Source organism: Macaca fascicularis, chromosome 12, assembly GCF_037993035.2.
Source record: "Macaca fascicularis isolate 582-1 chromosome 12, T2T-MFA8v1.1".
NCBI lineage: Eukaryota > Metazoa > Chordata > Mammalia > Primates > Cercopithecidae > Macaca > Macaca fascicularis.
In genome coordinates this window covers 22,199,919-22,214,837 of record NC_088386.1, presented here as the reverse complement: position 1 = coordinate 22,214,837, position 14,919 = coordinate 22,199,919, and the positions used below count along the sequence as shown (strand labels likewise).

General features: G+C 43.6%; 1 long non-coding RNA gene across 1 annotated transcript in view; it reads right to left on the bottom strand.

Annotated features, from left to right (window-relative positions):
* Nucleotides 1–14,628, bottom strand: part of LOC135966420 (uncharacterized) — a 55,224-nt gene extending 40,596 nt beyond the window's left edge. Inside the window, exon 1 of the long non-coding RNA XR_010579743.1 lies at nt 14,480–14,628. This is a non-coding gene — a long non-coding RNA (uncharacterized lncRNA). The remainder of the gene's footprint in view (nt 1–14,479) is intronic.
* Nucleotides 14,629–14,919: the final 291 nt, after the last annotated feature.

Sequence of the window (14,919 nt, the reverse complement as noted above, 5' to 3'; positions counted from 1 at the left end):
TTTCATGATTCAGTCTTGGTAGATTACATGTTTCTAGGAATTTATCTGTTTTTCTAGATTATCCAATTTGTTGGTATATAACTATTAATAGACCCTCCGTATTGTTGTAATATCAGTTGTACTATCTTCTTTTGCATTTACAACTTGAGACTTCTTTTTCATGGTTAATCTAGCTAAAGGTTTGTCAATTTGTTTATCTTTTTTAAAAAATCCAAATCTTGGTTTCATTTTTTAAATTGTTTTCTAGTTCCTATTTCACTTATTTCTGCTTTGATCTTTATTATTTCCTTCTTGCCAACTTTGGGCTTAGTTTGTTCTTGTTCTGATTCCTGAGATGTAAAGTTAGGTTATTTTAGGTCTTTTTCTTCATGTAGGCACTTATTGCTATAAACAGTCTCTTTAGAACTGCTTTATAACTGCATCTCATGATATTTGGTTTATTGTGTTTCCATTTACTTTATCTCAATATTTTTTAAAACTTTCCCCTTTATTATTTGACCCATTGTTCAGGAGTGTGTTGTTTAATTTCTATGTATTTGTGAATTTTTCAGCTTTCCTTCTGTGGTTGATTTATATTTTCAGACCATTATGGTTGAAAAATATACATACTTCTTGAATTTAAGGCTTGTTCAGTTACCTAACATATAATATATTCTGCAGAATGTTCCATATGTGCTTGAGAAGATGGTCTGTACTGCTGCTGTTGCTGATATGTTATGTATATGTCTGATGTGTCCATTTGGTCTACAGTGTTGATCAAGTCTGCTGTTTGCTTACTGATTTTCTGTCTGGATGATTTATCTATTGATGAGAGTGGAATATTAACATCTTCTGCTATTATTGTATTGCTGCTTTTCCTTTCAGTTCTGTTAATATTTCCTTTAGATATTTAGTTGCTAATGGCCATTTCTGTGAAGGGGACTAGAGCCAGGGACCTCCTATTTCACCATCTTACTAATGTCACCTCCAGAAAATTAATAGAAAGAGATTTTTAACAGATGAAGCATACCTATCGAAAACAAAGCCAGATGTGGTGGCTCACACCTGCAATCCCAGCACTTTGGGAGGCTGAGGTAGGTGGATCACGAGGTCAGGAGTTTGAGGTCACCCTGGCCTATATAGTGAAGCTCCATCTCTACTAAAAATACAAAAATTAGCTAGGCATGGTGGTGCATGCCTATAGTCCCAGTTACTTGGGAGGTTGAGGCAGGAGAATCGCTTGAACCCAGGAGGTGGAGGTTGCAGTAAGCCGAGATTGCACCACTGCACTCCAGCCTGGGAGACAGAATGAGACTCCATCTCAAACAAACAAAACAGCAAACTTAACAATCAATGGTGAGAAAATCGTTTTGTTCTTTAAAATAAGAAAAAATATATAGATGCCAGCTATCATTACTTCTATAGAAGCTTGTATTGTCAATGTTAGTCAATGCAGAAAGGCACGAAAAAGACATTTTAAGATATAAGAATTGAAAGAGAAAAAAGGTCAGAATCCCCAGATACGCTAATCAACACAAAAACGTCAAAAACATCTATAGACAAACTGATAGAAGTCATGAGAAAATTTAGTAGAGTTGCTGGTATACAAAGTTAATAATGTCCTTATATATTATCACAGAGAGCATGTGGTTTTGAAAAAGATACATGTAACAATCACAACAAAAAATGTAAAGAACATAAAAATACATCTAACAAATGATGTGAAAGTCTTTATGGACAAAATAATTTTTAATTGAAGAGTGTATTTAATGAATTTAAATAAATAGATAATGTATTATTATTTGGGATATGGATTTCACTGAGTATAACAGAGACCCATATAACCATGTTTGTTTAAACTATTAGTCTCTTTCCCTCTCATGTAATAATTTGGTGGTAGGCATTCCAGAGCTGGTACTAAAACGGGAAACCAACAATATTTACCATGTTTACAGACATTTGCAGAAATTAACTTTCCCAAAATAATTACACACTCAGGTTCCATTGTAAATCCCAATGAATTTTTGTGTGAGATAAGTTCATTCATAAATTTTATATGAAAGAGTGAAGGATCAGAAGCAGCCAAAACTATTTTGAAGAAAAGGAAGGAACCATATGTATGAACCATCAAAACATACAATGAGACAAGGGATTTAAATAGCCATCCTCCAAAGAAGGTATGCAAATGGACAAGAAGCACATGAAAAGACACCCAACATCATTAGTCAGGAGGGAATACAAGTCAAAACCACAATGCAATATGACTTTACATCCACTAGGATACTATAATGAAAAACACGGACAAGTATTGGTAAGGATGCAGAGAAAGTGGAACCCTCATACATTATCAGTAGGCCACCTTGAAAAATAGTTTGATGTTTTCTCAAAATGCTGAACATAGAGTTGCCATTTGATCCAGTAATTGTACTCCCAGGTATATATCCTAAAGAAATAAAAACATGTGTTTACACTAATACTGATACAGGAATGTACATAGTGGCTTATTGGTAATAGCCAAAAAGTAGAGACAATCCAAATGCCCATCAATGATGAATAGATAAAATGTGGCATATATCTATATAATGGAATATGATATAGTCATAAAATAGAATATAGTATTGATATAATCTACAACATGGATGAAACTTGAAAAATGCTAAGAGGCTAAACACAAAAGACCATATATTGTATGATTCCATTCACATGAAATGACTAGAATTGGCAGGTACATAGAGACAGAAAGTAGATTAGTGGTTGCCAGAAGCTAGGGGGAGGCGGAAGGAGGAGTGACTGGTATGGGTACAGGGTTTCTTTTGGGGGTGATAAAAATGTGCTGCAATTAAATAGTGATGATGGTTGTACAGCTTTGCAAATATACCGAATTTTACACTCTAATGGGGTGAATTTTATGGTATGCAAATTATACCTCAATTTAAAATTAATTGAAAAACTTATGAGGTCACAGTAATTAAATTCATGTGGTATTGTTGTAGGAATAGACACTTAGACCAATAGAACTGAATTCAGAGCATAAAAAAGATATACTTATACAAAAACCAGACATGGAATAGAGGTGATGTTACAAATCAGTAGAGGAAGAATGAACTATTGAAATAATGGGGAAAAAATTGTTCCTCCTGGCCGGGCTCGGTGGTTCACACCTGTAATCCCAGCACTTTGGGAGGCCGAGGAGGGTGGATCATGCGGTCAGGAGATCGAGAGTATCCTGGCTAACACGGTGAAACCCGTCTCTACTAAAAATACAAAACGTTAGCCAGGCGTGGTGGTCGGCACCTGTAGTCCCAGCTCTCTCGGGAGGCTGAGGCAGGAGAATGGCGTGAATCATGGAGGCGGAGCTTGCAGTGAACCGAGATTGCGGCACTGCCCTTCAGCCTGGATGACAGAGCGAGACTCCGTCTCAAAAAAAAAAATTGTTCCTCCTGCACAACTTTACAAATATGGATTCGATTTTATGTATTTATTAGAGACAGGGTCTCACTCTGTTGCCCAAGCAGGAGTGCAGTGATACAACCACAGCCTCCAATTCCTGGCATCCAGCAATCCTCTACAAGTATTTATTCTGAATGGGTTAAAGACTTCAATATGAGAAGCAAAACTGAAACCTCTTTAAAATACAACATGGGAAAATATCTTTTTTGAATTTGGGATAGAAAAACATTTTCAAATCAGAAACAGAAGAAAAAATGTATGGTTAATCTGAAAATACAAAATTAAAGTATGATCATCTGTGGATACACAAACAAGTAGCAAAAACAGAAAAGCTTGCATGAGAATAACATATCAAGGTCAAGTAAATGGTCATGTTGGAGGAAGGAGGGGAAAAAAGAAAAAGAAAGGGACAGTAGGTTGGTAAGCATCAATGTATTTTTCTCTTTTTTAAAAGAAATCTAAAATGAATTTGGCAAGGTAATAACCAATATCTAAATTTTGCAATGGATATATAGGCATTATATTATTTCCTCTAATCTCTATTCTTGAAGTATTTCACCAATAAGAACTTTTAATATGTTAAAACACACGTGGTCTAGAAAGGTAAGGAATCCCCTAACGTCCCCCACCACACTCCTGGAGTCTGTTTTCTGTGGAAGGCATAGAGGTTTTAATTACCTTCCTGACTCCATACAGCAAACTTGTCACAGAAACACGGCTAAACCTCCGCTTCCCTCTACCCCAGTTGACTGCTCTTTCTGCCAATAGCACATGTCTGCCATTCTGGGCAAGCATTCAAGTTATTTCTACTCTAAAGTGTTATGTGGATTTACTAAACCAACAAGAAGTCTGGAGAGACACTTAAATCACTGTCTTTGCAAACTAGTATTTTCTGCTGGTACTGAGAACTCATTTCAACATAAAATCAATGAGGGGAAGGGGAGGAAGAGAGTGGAAATCAAGTACTTTTATCCTCTGAAGTGCAACATATTATTCCTGCACTCTGTGGAGCTGTTTCTCTGCTTCCCTGTTCACTTAGGGAGACCGAGACACCCAGGCAAAGGCACCCACCTGCAGCGGCTAAGTCAAGAAAGTGGTGAAGGGCAGTTGGAGAGGCTCCCACAGAACTTCAGCAAGAAGTCTGCCAAGAAGTGTGGAGGGGGCCACGCAGTCGCAAAAGAGTGAGAGAAACCAGCTGGCTGGACTTTTCCTCCCTAGCCACAGAACACGGTGGGGGCAGTTCTGGGGACTCCGAGGTTATGAGCACAAAGTGCTCTTACAAAGCTGGTTCTGAAGGGAACACAGTATTTCCTAAGGCAGCACCTCTTAACCTCAACCACAGTTTACAATAATTAGGGAAACTAACAAAAAATGCAGACAACCAAGCCCCACCCCCAGAGATTCAGTTGCAACTGATTTGCAGCAGGTCATTGGTATTATTTAAAAGCCTACCAGGTAATTCCAGTGCACAGCCTCTCCCCTCAGATGGAGGCTCACTCTGTCACCCAGCCTAGAGTGTAGTGGCACAGTCTCAGCTCACTGCAACCTCCACCTCCTGGGTTCAAGTGATTCTCCTGCCTCAGTCTCCCAAGTAGCTGGGATTACAGGCATGTAATCTTATAATGCTGGAGGTCAGATGGAGGACACAGGGTTTGAGCACAGTGGTTTGAGCAAAAATTAACCACACCGGGCTAATTTTGTATTTTTAGTAGAGACAGGGTTTCACCATGTTGGCCGGGCTGATCTTAAACTCCTGACCTCAGGTGATTCACACACCTCAGTCTCCCAAAGCGCTGGGATTATAGGCATGAGCCACCACACCTGGCCTCAGGAGGACTTTTAAGAGAAATGGATTCATGGAGCTGACCATAAATTGAGTGAAATCAGATAAGCCCCCGCTCTAAACTCAGCTGTGCCACTTATCGCATGACCTGGAACAAGTGACTTAATTTGGCTCAACTTCAGTTTCCTTACCTGAACCATGGGGACAATAATACTTAACCTGTAGTGATAGTAGTGATAGTGGTGATTGAGATGATATATGCAAAACAGCTCCTGGCACAAGGTTATTAACAGTCATCTCGACCCCAGGATTGGTTCATCTGTGGTCAAGTACATCTTTGTAGTCATGATTCAGAACCAAAGAGAAGCCAGCACCTTACATGACTCATTTACTTTCACCCCCATTTGTCGAGGAAGGTGCTCACCCACAGCACCTACCTGGTTCTTTCTGGATCAAACACTGGTCTTTGACTTGAATGGCAAGTCTTACAGCAGTTAACTCTCAGTTATTCACAGGAATGGAAAAGAATTATGGGAAGGTAACCAAGAGATTCCCTATCTGGGATTTGAAATGTATCACATGCAGTGGTAAGCAGAACAATGGACTTCTCCAAAGATGTCCATGACCTACTCCCCAGAATCTGTGAACATGACAGGTTACACGGCAAAGGAGAATTAAAGTTGCAGATGGAGTTGAGGTTGCTTAGATGACCTTGACATAGGAGATTATCCTGGATTAGTAGTCCCAATGGAATCACAGGGTCTTTATAAGTGGAAAAGGCATGCAGAAGACAGAAAACTAGAGAGATGATGGTATAAGAAGGACTCAAGCCATTGTTGCTGGTAGAAGCAACAGGAAGAAATGGCTGGGAGCAAGGAATGTGGGTGGCCCTAAGAAACTAGAAAAGTCATGGAAACAGGTTCTCCCCTAGAGTCTGAAGAATGCATCCCTGCTAGCTCAAACCCTGTGTCCTCCATCTGACCTCCAGCATTATAAGATAATACATTTGTGCTGCTTTAAGCCACTAAGTTTGTGATAACTTGGTACAGCAGCCTTAGAGAACTAATAGGCCAGACACTCGTGTAACCAGGTTTCCAGGCCCTCTCCATAGTGCCCCTGGCTAAATTAGGTGGCTGTGTGGTAGCTCAGGAGCCTGTAGGCAGGGAAGAAGATGACCTCAACAAGTAGTGCTTGAGAAACAAAATACAAGTCCTGAGGTTCATTCATTCATTCACTCAAGCACCACTGCTGAGCATCTTCTTTGTCCTGAGCAGTGGAATACCCGCTGAGTAAACCATGGTCTCAGGCTTCAAGGACGTCTCCACCTGGAAGCAGGAGGCAGAGACAAACAGGGCATTAGGAGTACTGCAGTCTATATCTGGTGTCAGGAAGTGATGTTCCAGCTGAATTTGGCAGCGCGAGCAGGTATTAGTGGAGCCAGCTAAATCGCAGGAAAGTGAGCAGTGTGAGCCACTGCAGGGCTCTTGGGAAGACGTCACCCATAAACCGCCCACATGGCCTGAAATCAATGGGTGAGACATCCTCTGCATACTCTCCCCCAGACCACATGTCACATCCCCCACTGCGTCCACCACAGGCTCTGGGAGCATGGGAACCCTGGTTCACACATCTTTCACACATTAATAGCATAGACTCTGACATGTAGTAGGTGCTTGTTTAAAAAGTTGTTGAGGGAAGAAATGGATGGAGAGAGAGAAGGAAGAAGGGAAGGTGAGACATCAAATTCCAAAACTCCCTCACTTCTCACCCTCACTCCAGGAGTCCCCCAAAAGTGCAGCCCTGGAAATTCTTCCTGACCTACCATATCCCTCAGGCTTCTCTCAGCCCTCCCTCCGGGTTTTGCCAGATGCTGCCCAGGACTCAGCACCAATAAGAGAGAAACGAAGATGCCTGTGCCCTCTCTAGAACCCTTCCACAAACCGTGGAAGAAAAAAGAGGAAGACAGGGTTCATACTGTATGTCCATATTCTAATGGGCTAGAGAGTAGACCTTACTTCCAATCCAGAAGAAAGCCATATTCACTCTCTAAAGGAGAAAGAACGTTTCTTCTTCCACAACTGTGGTGCTATGGATGGTTTAGAGCAGGGGTTTTCAAACCCCAGGCCACAAATCAGTACCAGTTCGTGACCTGTTAGGAACCAGGCCACACAGGAGGAGGTGAATGGCCAGTGAGCGAGCATCACTGCCTGAGCCCTGCCTCCTGTCAGATCACTGGCAGCATTAGAGTCTCATAGGAGCTCAAAGCTGCACACGCGAGGGATCTAGGTTGTACCTTCCTCATGAGAGTCTAAGGCCTGATGATCTGTCATTGTCTCCCATCACCCCTAGATAGGACCATCTAGTTGCAAGAAAACAAGCTCAGGGCTCCCACTTATAGTGAGTTGTATAATTATTTCATTTACACAGGCCAGGCACAGTGGCTCACGCCTATAATCCCAGCACTTTGGGAGGCCATGGCAGGAGGAACACTTGAGGTCAGGAGTTTGAGACCAACCTGGCCAACGGGGTGAAACCCCGTCTCTACTAAAAATACAAAAATTCGCTGGGCATGGTGGTGCATGCCTGTGGTCCCAGCTATGTGGGAGGCTGAGGTGGAAGAATGGCTTGAACCTGGGAAGCAGAGGTTGCAGTGAGCTGAGGTTGGTGTAATCTCGAGATTGGCTGCACTCCAGCCTGGGTGACAGAGTAAGACCCTGTTTCAAAAAAAAAAAAAAAAAAAGAGAAAGAGCACCCTAGATGTAATCATCCTGAAACTATCCCCTGCTACTGCCGGGTCTGTGGAAAAACTTTCTTCCATGATACTGGTCCCTGGTGCCAAAATGGTTAGGGACCACTAGTTTAGAGACCTGGGGCACCCACCTAGCAATCCCAATTTTTAAAAATGATAACATTCTGTGATATGAACAATTACCATCTCCTCACTTATTTAAAATGTGACTAAATGTCTGAAGAAATATTTCTTCATCAATCGGTAATATATAATCTAACCAATTTATGTTAAAAGCTTTAGACAGGTTCCTACTCTCTCACCCTCTTATGACTCAAAAATTACCATTCCTACATGTTCCTAGGTATAAATTCTAGAGCCTGCCAGAATTCTTACACTAGAAATTATAACTTTGAATATCAGCTGAAATTTACTGCAAACATTCATGTTTGCATGCCACGGTCACTAGTCAACAGATCTCTTGTATTTTCATATAAAAGACCCTCAAAGTGAACTCGGTAGATATCTCTACCAGCACAAAGCACTGGAAACACAACTGGCAAGAGTCAAGAGTTTAAAACCAAAGTCTAAAATTAGAAATGTATTCAACTTTACAGTAACAGCACCTAGGGCACATTACACCTGTATATATCACTCTCCAGTCTATCAGGAGGAGGTGGAGTTACAGTAGCTTTACATGGTCTGAGGAAACCTCAGCTATTTCACACATTTGCTGAGGCCTACCTGGGCAGAAACCACACTGATGTTAAAAAAAAAAAAAAAAAAAGGTGCGTTATGCAAACCAAGATGGAAAAGATGAATCAAAATAGGCTTTATTGGTAGGGCTGTTTGGGATATAATATTTCCTTCATAACTGAAAAATAGTCATGCTGCATGTGGGGGAGGAGTTACCAACAAAGCCAGCCTGATACCTCATACTTTCCAAAAAGTACACATTCAAGCACAGAGCTTGATTTGTGGCTGTGAGGGTTATTTTCTCAGCTAGTCCATGCTCGCCTTTCTCACTCCACCTCTCAGCACTTGTCCAAAAATCCTCAGCTTGCATTCTATGTGCTGGGTTGCTTTTAGGCCCGGGACAAACGAAGCTGATAGGCCCACTGCTGGGAATGCTTTTTCAGCTGTGCAAAGCTCTGTCGAGACCCACCAAGGCACCGCAGCCTTGGGCTGTTAGACTTGCTACTTGACTTTCAAGCCATTGCCTCCCTTCCCTGAGAAGTTGCTTGTATACCTCACCCACCTGTCTGCACAGTAGGCCTGCTACGTTTCCCACCATCACTCTAAGGCCTTCAACCTTCAGCTCCTGCTCCCCTTTTCCAGACTGGGTTGGAGCCCCTTATCTGTGCTCCCTTTGTGCCCTACCTCTACTCTGTTGTCAACACTTGACAGAATCATATTGAGACTATACGTTTGTATGTTGAATTTCAGCCCCATCATATTTACCTCCTGTCTTATTTTACCTCCAATGTGTAAAACTATGACTAGCTTTGAATATGTTCTCAATCACGTGTAGGTAAAGTCAATTTATGTCACTGCTGAAGCTCTCTGCCATCAAAGGAAAGTTTAGAAAGTAAAGTGAGGCCTGCAAGGGCCTGGGAAAACCCCAGCCAGACTGCCCCCGGGGTGGTGGGAACCCCCTCCTGCGAGGCCCACTGCTGCTGCCCTCCACTCATGGTGAGCGCTCGAGTTCTATCATAATAGCTGGTGAGGGAAGCCTGGCTTCACTGCAGCCTCACTTACTGCTCTGCCTTTGCTCCTCTCTTAATGTTGAGAAAGGATGCCTGTTCTGATGGGAACATGCATCACATTGGGAGTTACAGAGCCTAACTCTGACACATGATGCTAAACAGGTCACAGCTCCTCTCTGCCCTCAGCTTATTCATTCTTAAAATGAGAGGACTGCCACTTCGCACCCACTAAGATGGCTGCAATAAAAAGACAGACAATAAGCGTTGAGAGGATGTGGATGTCAAACCCTCATATACTGCTGGTGACAATGGAAAATGGTGAAGCCCCTTTGGAAAATAGCAGCAGTTTCTCAAAAAGTTAAACTTAGAGTCACCATAGGACTCAGAAATTCCACCCCTAGGTATCTGTCCAAGAAAAATGAAAAATGTCCAGATAGAAACTTCTACACAAATGTTCACAGGAGCATTCCTTCTACCAGCTAAAAAGTGGACAGTCTAATGTCCATCACCAGATGGATGGATAAACAAAATGTGGTAGGTCCTTACCATGGAGTATTGTTTAGTTCAAAAAGGAATAAAGTTCTGAAATGTGGATGAACCTTGGAAACCTGATGCTCAGTGAAAGGAATGAAAGGAATGTGGAGTGACTATTTCATGGGGACAAGATCTTTTTTGGAAGTGAGGAAAATGTTTTGGAACTAGAGAGATGATGGCTGAGCAACATTCTGAATGAACTAAATGCCATTAAATTGCATGCTTTAAAATGGTTAGTTTTGGCTGGGCCCCATGGCTCACACCTGTAATCCCAGCACTTCGGGAGACCCAAGCAGGTGGATCACTTGAGACCAGGAGTTCGAGACCAGCTTGGCCAAGATGGTGAAAACCCATCTCTAGTAAAAATACAAAAATTAGCCAGGTGTGATGGCACATACCTGTAATCCCAGCTACTTGGGAGGCTGAGGCACGAGGATCACTTGAATCGGGAGGCTAAGTTTGCAGTTAGCCAAGATAGTGCTACTGCTGCACTCTAGCTTGGGTGACAGAATGAGACTGTCTCAAAAAAAAAAAAAAAGATTCAAGTGATTCTCCTGCCTCAGTCTCCTGAGAAGCAGGGACTACATGTACATGCCACCACACCCAGCTAATTTTTGTATTTTTATAGAGATGGGGTTTCAACATGTTGGCCAGGCTAGTCTGAAACTCCTGACCTCAGGTGATCTGCCTACCTCAAATGATCCGCCTGCCTCAGCCTCCCAAAGTGCTGGAATTACAGGTGTGAGCTACTGCACCTAGCCAGGAGTATTTAGTTCTTAAACAAATCACAGCTGCAACAAACTCTGAATGTTGTGCCTTCATCCCTGAGCTCAGTTTTTGATAATAGTTGCTCTGGGCTTTCTAAAGTGGACATGTGGACAGCACCTGCCATGAGGCTCTACAGATAATCCTGTAGGGGCAAGAGCCCCTAAAATAAATTTCATAGATGATAAAAAGGAGCACAAATAGGATCAGAGAAGTCTGCAGGCTGTCATGGGAAGCATTTTCTTTCCTTAGCCTGAGACAATTGCTGATCAATTTCACTTGGGAACTGACAGCTGATCACTTTGATCTCATTAGCAGTTTGAGGGTTTAACTATATTAGTGAGTCCGGGAGAGAAAGCAGTTTGAGTTTCAAACAGCAAAGGGATGGGGGAAATGATTCTCATACATTGGGCTCTTTCTGGAAAGGTTTGTGCAGATAAGTGAGCTCAAGATTTGCTTGAATTAAGGTTGGTAGGGGGTTTGTAAAAGGTGGCTCCTTGGGAAGCAGGTGAAAGGAGGAACACCTTTAGACCTGATTACTTAACCAGAGTCTCCTTCTAGAACAACACCTGGGGCAATTTGGCTGCGGGAGGTTGACCTTTCCAAGTCTACACCCAATTACCCAGTTAAACAGAGCCCCAGGCATCTCTCTGGATACCACATTTTATCATCTTTTGGCCGTGTAGTGTTTCCAGGAAACCTGTCCTGTTGAAAAATTGCTGAGCCATGAGAGAAACGAGTGAAAGGTGCATATTTGTAAACAGAACCTCTAATATTCATTATTTTTCCCAGAAGGCATAAGGCCAGCTCCACTGCCACCAATAAAAATGGCTTTGGCAGTTGTGGCTGTCATTCCAATGACAAATGTATTTTTCTTTGCTGCCCAGAGCGAGTCTCTTTACACACTGAGAAGCGACGGAGGATCTTAATTGCTAAGCCCCACTGGAAAAAGAAGCGTGCTAGCGATGCACGTATTTTAATGAGTGTCTGCGCCAGGAAGGGTTGTTCTAAATAGCTGGCTCCGCTGCCTCTTCTCCAAGGAGAGTTCTCTGTCTCATCTGTCGGATATAAAAAGGCCTCTGCCTTATTCCATCCTCCCTCCTCTTCTAACCCCACTCCCTGCGGCCCACATCTCCCCACCCGCTCCATGTCAGAGTGACTCAGATGAGGGAGCTTGATTTGGGGGAGGGACCACAGAGATCATCCAGTCAAGGATGGCAAATACTTGCCACCTGTACCTCCTCCTTCCTCTCCTGTGCCCAGGGCAGGCATCACTAATTGATCACACAGCTTGTTCTTTTTGAGTCTAAAAAAGACTCATGGAGACTTAAATTCCCTTTAGCTGAGCATTCCAGAGAGCCACCAACAGTTTGTACACCAGATGAACACTTTTTCCCAGTTTTAATTTTGTCTAACCATCTCATCTTTGTGTTCGTTTAAATACATTTCTTGTTCATTGGGCTAAAGATTGCATATTGTACTGTTGCTCTGTTTTCCTCTGTCCATGAATCTCGTCTTTCACAAGTAACAGCTTTACTGAGAAAAGACACACCACACAAAATTGACCCTTTTGAAGTGTGCAATTCTGGGGTTTTAGTGTATTCACAAGGTTGTGCAACCCTCACCACAAATTCCAGACATTTTCATCCCTCCAGAAAGATACCCTGAGCCTCTTAGGAGTCACTCCTCACACCTCTCTTCTCCCAGCACCTGGCAGACATTAAGCTACTTTGTCTCTTTGCATTTGCCTAACTTGGATATTTCATATAAATAGAATGATATGAGACATTCTGTGCCTTAAAAGTTCAGGTTGTAGGTTTGGTTTCCTTCCTGATTTTGAAAGAAAGTGAGGCATTATTATGGGCCCCACAAGTGTCATGGGCTCCAGACACTGTGCCTGCTGGAGAAGTCGGTCCTGGCTCCCAGGCAACCTCCCGCCTTCCCTGGAGCACATCCGGCTCTGCCAGCCAACACATCCTGCCACTGCAGTTTGAGACCTCTCAGCGCTGCAGGAGCCCCCAGTGTGCCCAAGGGCCAGATTCTGGAAGTAGGGGATGCTGCCCTCTCCCTGTATCATGCTAAGCCTGGCCTGGTCCCTGCAGCCCTGCTCATGGCATTGACCCAGTAGATAGATGCAGCCTGTCTTCAAGCTGAGCCCACCCTCTAAGGCCCATAGCTTTGATCCTGGGCCAGGCTTGTTTGCCTGGCTTCTTTCTCACTTAGAACTGTTTCCTTCAGAGGGTTTCCTATTCAAAGAGGCTGTCCACCAACAGGCCTGAATCCCAGGGTGGGCCAGGCAAACACTACACCATGAGCAATCTCTTTGCTTTCACTGTTGCCCGTGGACCACTACGGGGGCAGCAAAGATCCCTGCTTGGACAGCAAGCTCAGAGCACAGAAAGCCCCAACTTGTGCCTTTGTCAATGTTCCTGGCTCCTCCTCCCCAGTCTGTTCCCAGAAAACTCCTTCTGTTCCCTGAGCCTGTCCAGCTGGAGGGGTGGGAAAGGAAGACCGTCTGTCAGACCCTCCAAAGGGACTTCCAGAAAGTGGGGTGGGAGACAGCCTTTGAAGAGAGGACCACACAACAGGGCCTCAGGGAATTTACATCTTCTGCATGTGATTAAGTGGTTGGTGGAGGCAGAAGGGAGGGCTGGGAGCCGGGGGCTAGGCTGGCAGGCTGTGAAGCACAGGACTGCTCCAAGGCATGTGAGTCAGCAGGAGGGGGTGCGGTGGGTGGGGAGCTGGACCATCATCCCTGCGTCCTGCCCATCTGCCCGACCTCTCTCCATGTCTGGAGTCCCTGAATGCTTCCCTGAACGTCTGCCACATGCATGAGTCCACCTACCCACAAGCAGCTGTTGCACCCCTTGTAGGAGCCAGGATACCAGGCAAGAGCTTAAAGCAGTCTGTTGCTCATTCATTCATTCCCTCACTCATTCAAATATGTTTTCCCAAGTGTGGCATACACTCAGTGCTGTGATAGATGCTGAGAATGCAGAAATGAGTCAGGCCTGGCCCTCAAAGAGCTTATTACAAAGAGGGGGTGACAAATGGGAAAACTGTGAAATAAAGGGGACAAGCTGAGTGCACCAAGGAAAAGGTATCACCTCTGCACAGGAGCAGGGCCGGTGTTAGAAGCATCCAGAGGGTGTATCAGTTTGCCCAGGCTGCCATGACAGACTCGGCGGCTTAAACAACAGACGTTTATTTTCTGAGACTTCTGGAGGTTTAGAAGTCCGAAGTCAAGGTGTCAGTAGGTTTGGTTTCTTCTGAGACCTCTCTCCTTGGTTTGCTGATAACACCTTCTTGGTGTGTTCTCACATAGCCTATCATCTGTGCAGGCACATCCCTGATATGTGTGTGTGTCCAAATTTCCTCTTCTTAAAAGGACACCGGTCAGATTGTATTAGCACCCAACCTAACAGCATTATTTTAACTTAACTCTTCAAAGGCCCTATCTTAGTCCAATTATGCCATTATGACAAAATATCTAAGACAGAGACACTTATAAAGAACAGAAATTTGTTTTCTTACAGTTATGAAGGCTGGGAAGTCCAAGATCAAGGCCCTGGAACGTTGCTTGACTGGTAAGGATCCAGTCTCTGCTTCCAAGATGGCAGCTTGAATGCTGCGTCCTCCAGAGGAATGCTACTTCCTTACATGTCAGAAGACGGACAAAAAGGACCAGCTCCCTCCACCATGCCCTTTTATAAGGGCACCTAATCCCATTCACGAGGAGAGAAGTCATCATGACCTAATTACCTCTTAAACACCCCCACCTGGTCTAATTACAGCTTAAAGACCCCCCCCCCCCCAACCTGGCCTAATTACCGCTTAAAGACCCCACCTCTCAATATCATCATATTGACCATTAAGTTCCAACACCTAAATTTTGGAGGAGACATAATTCAGCCCATAACAGAGAGGTTATCTTTGGGCTGTGCCTTGATAGCAGAGCCAATGGGCAGAACGGG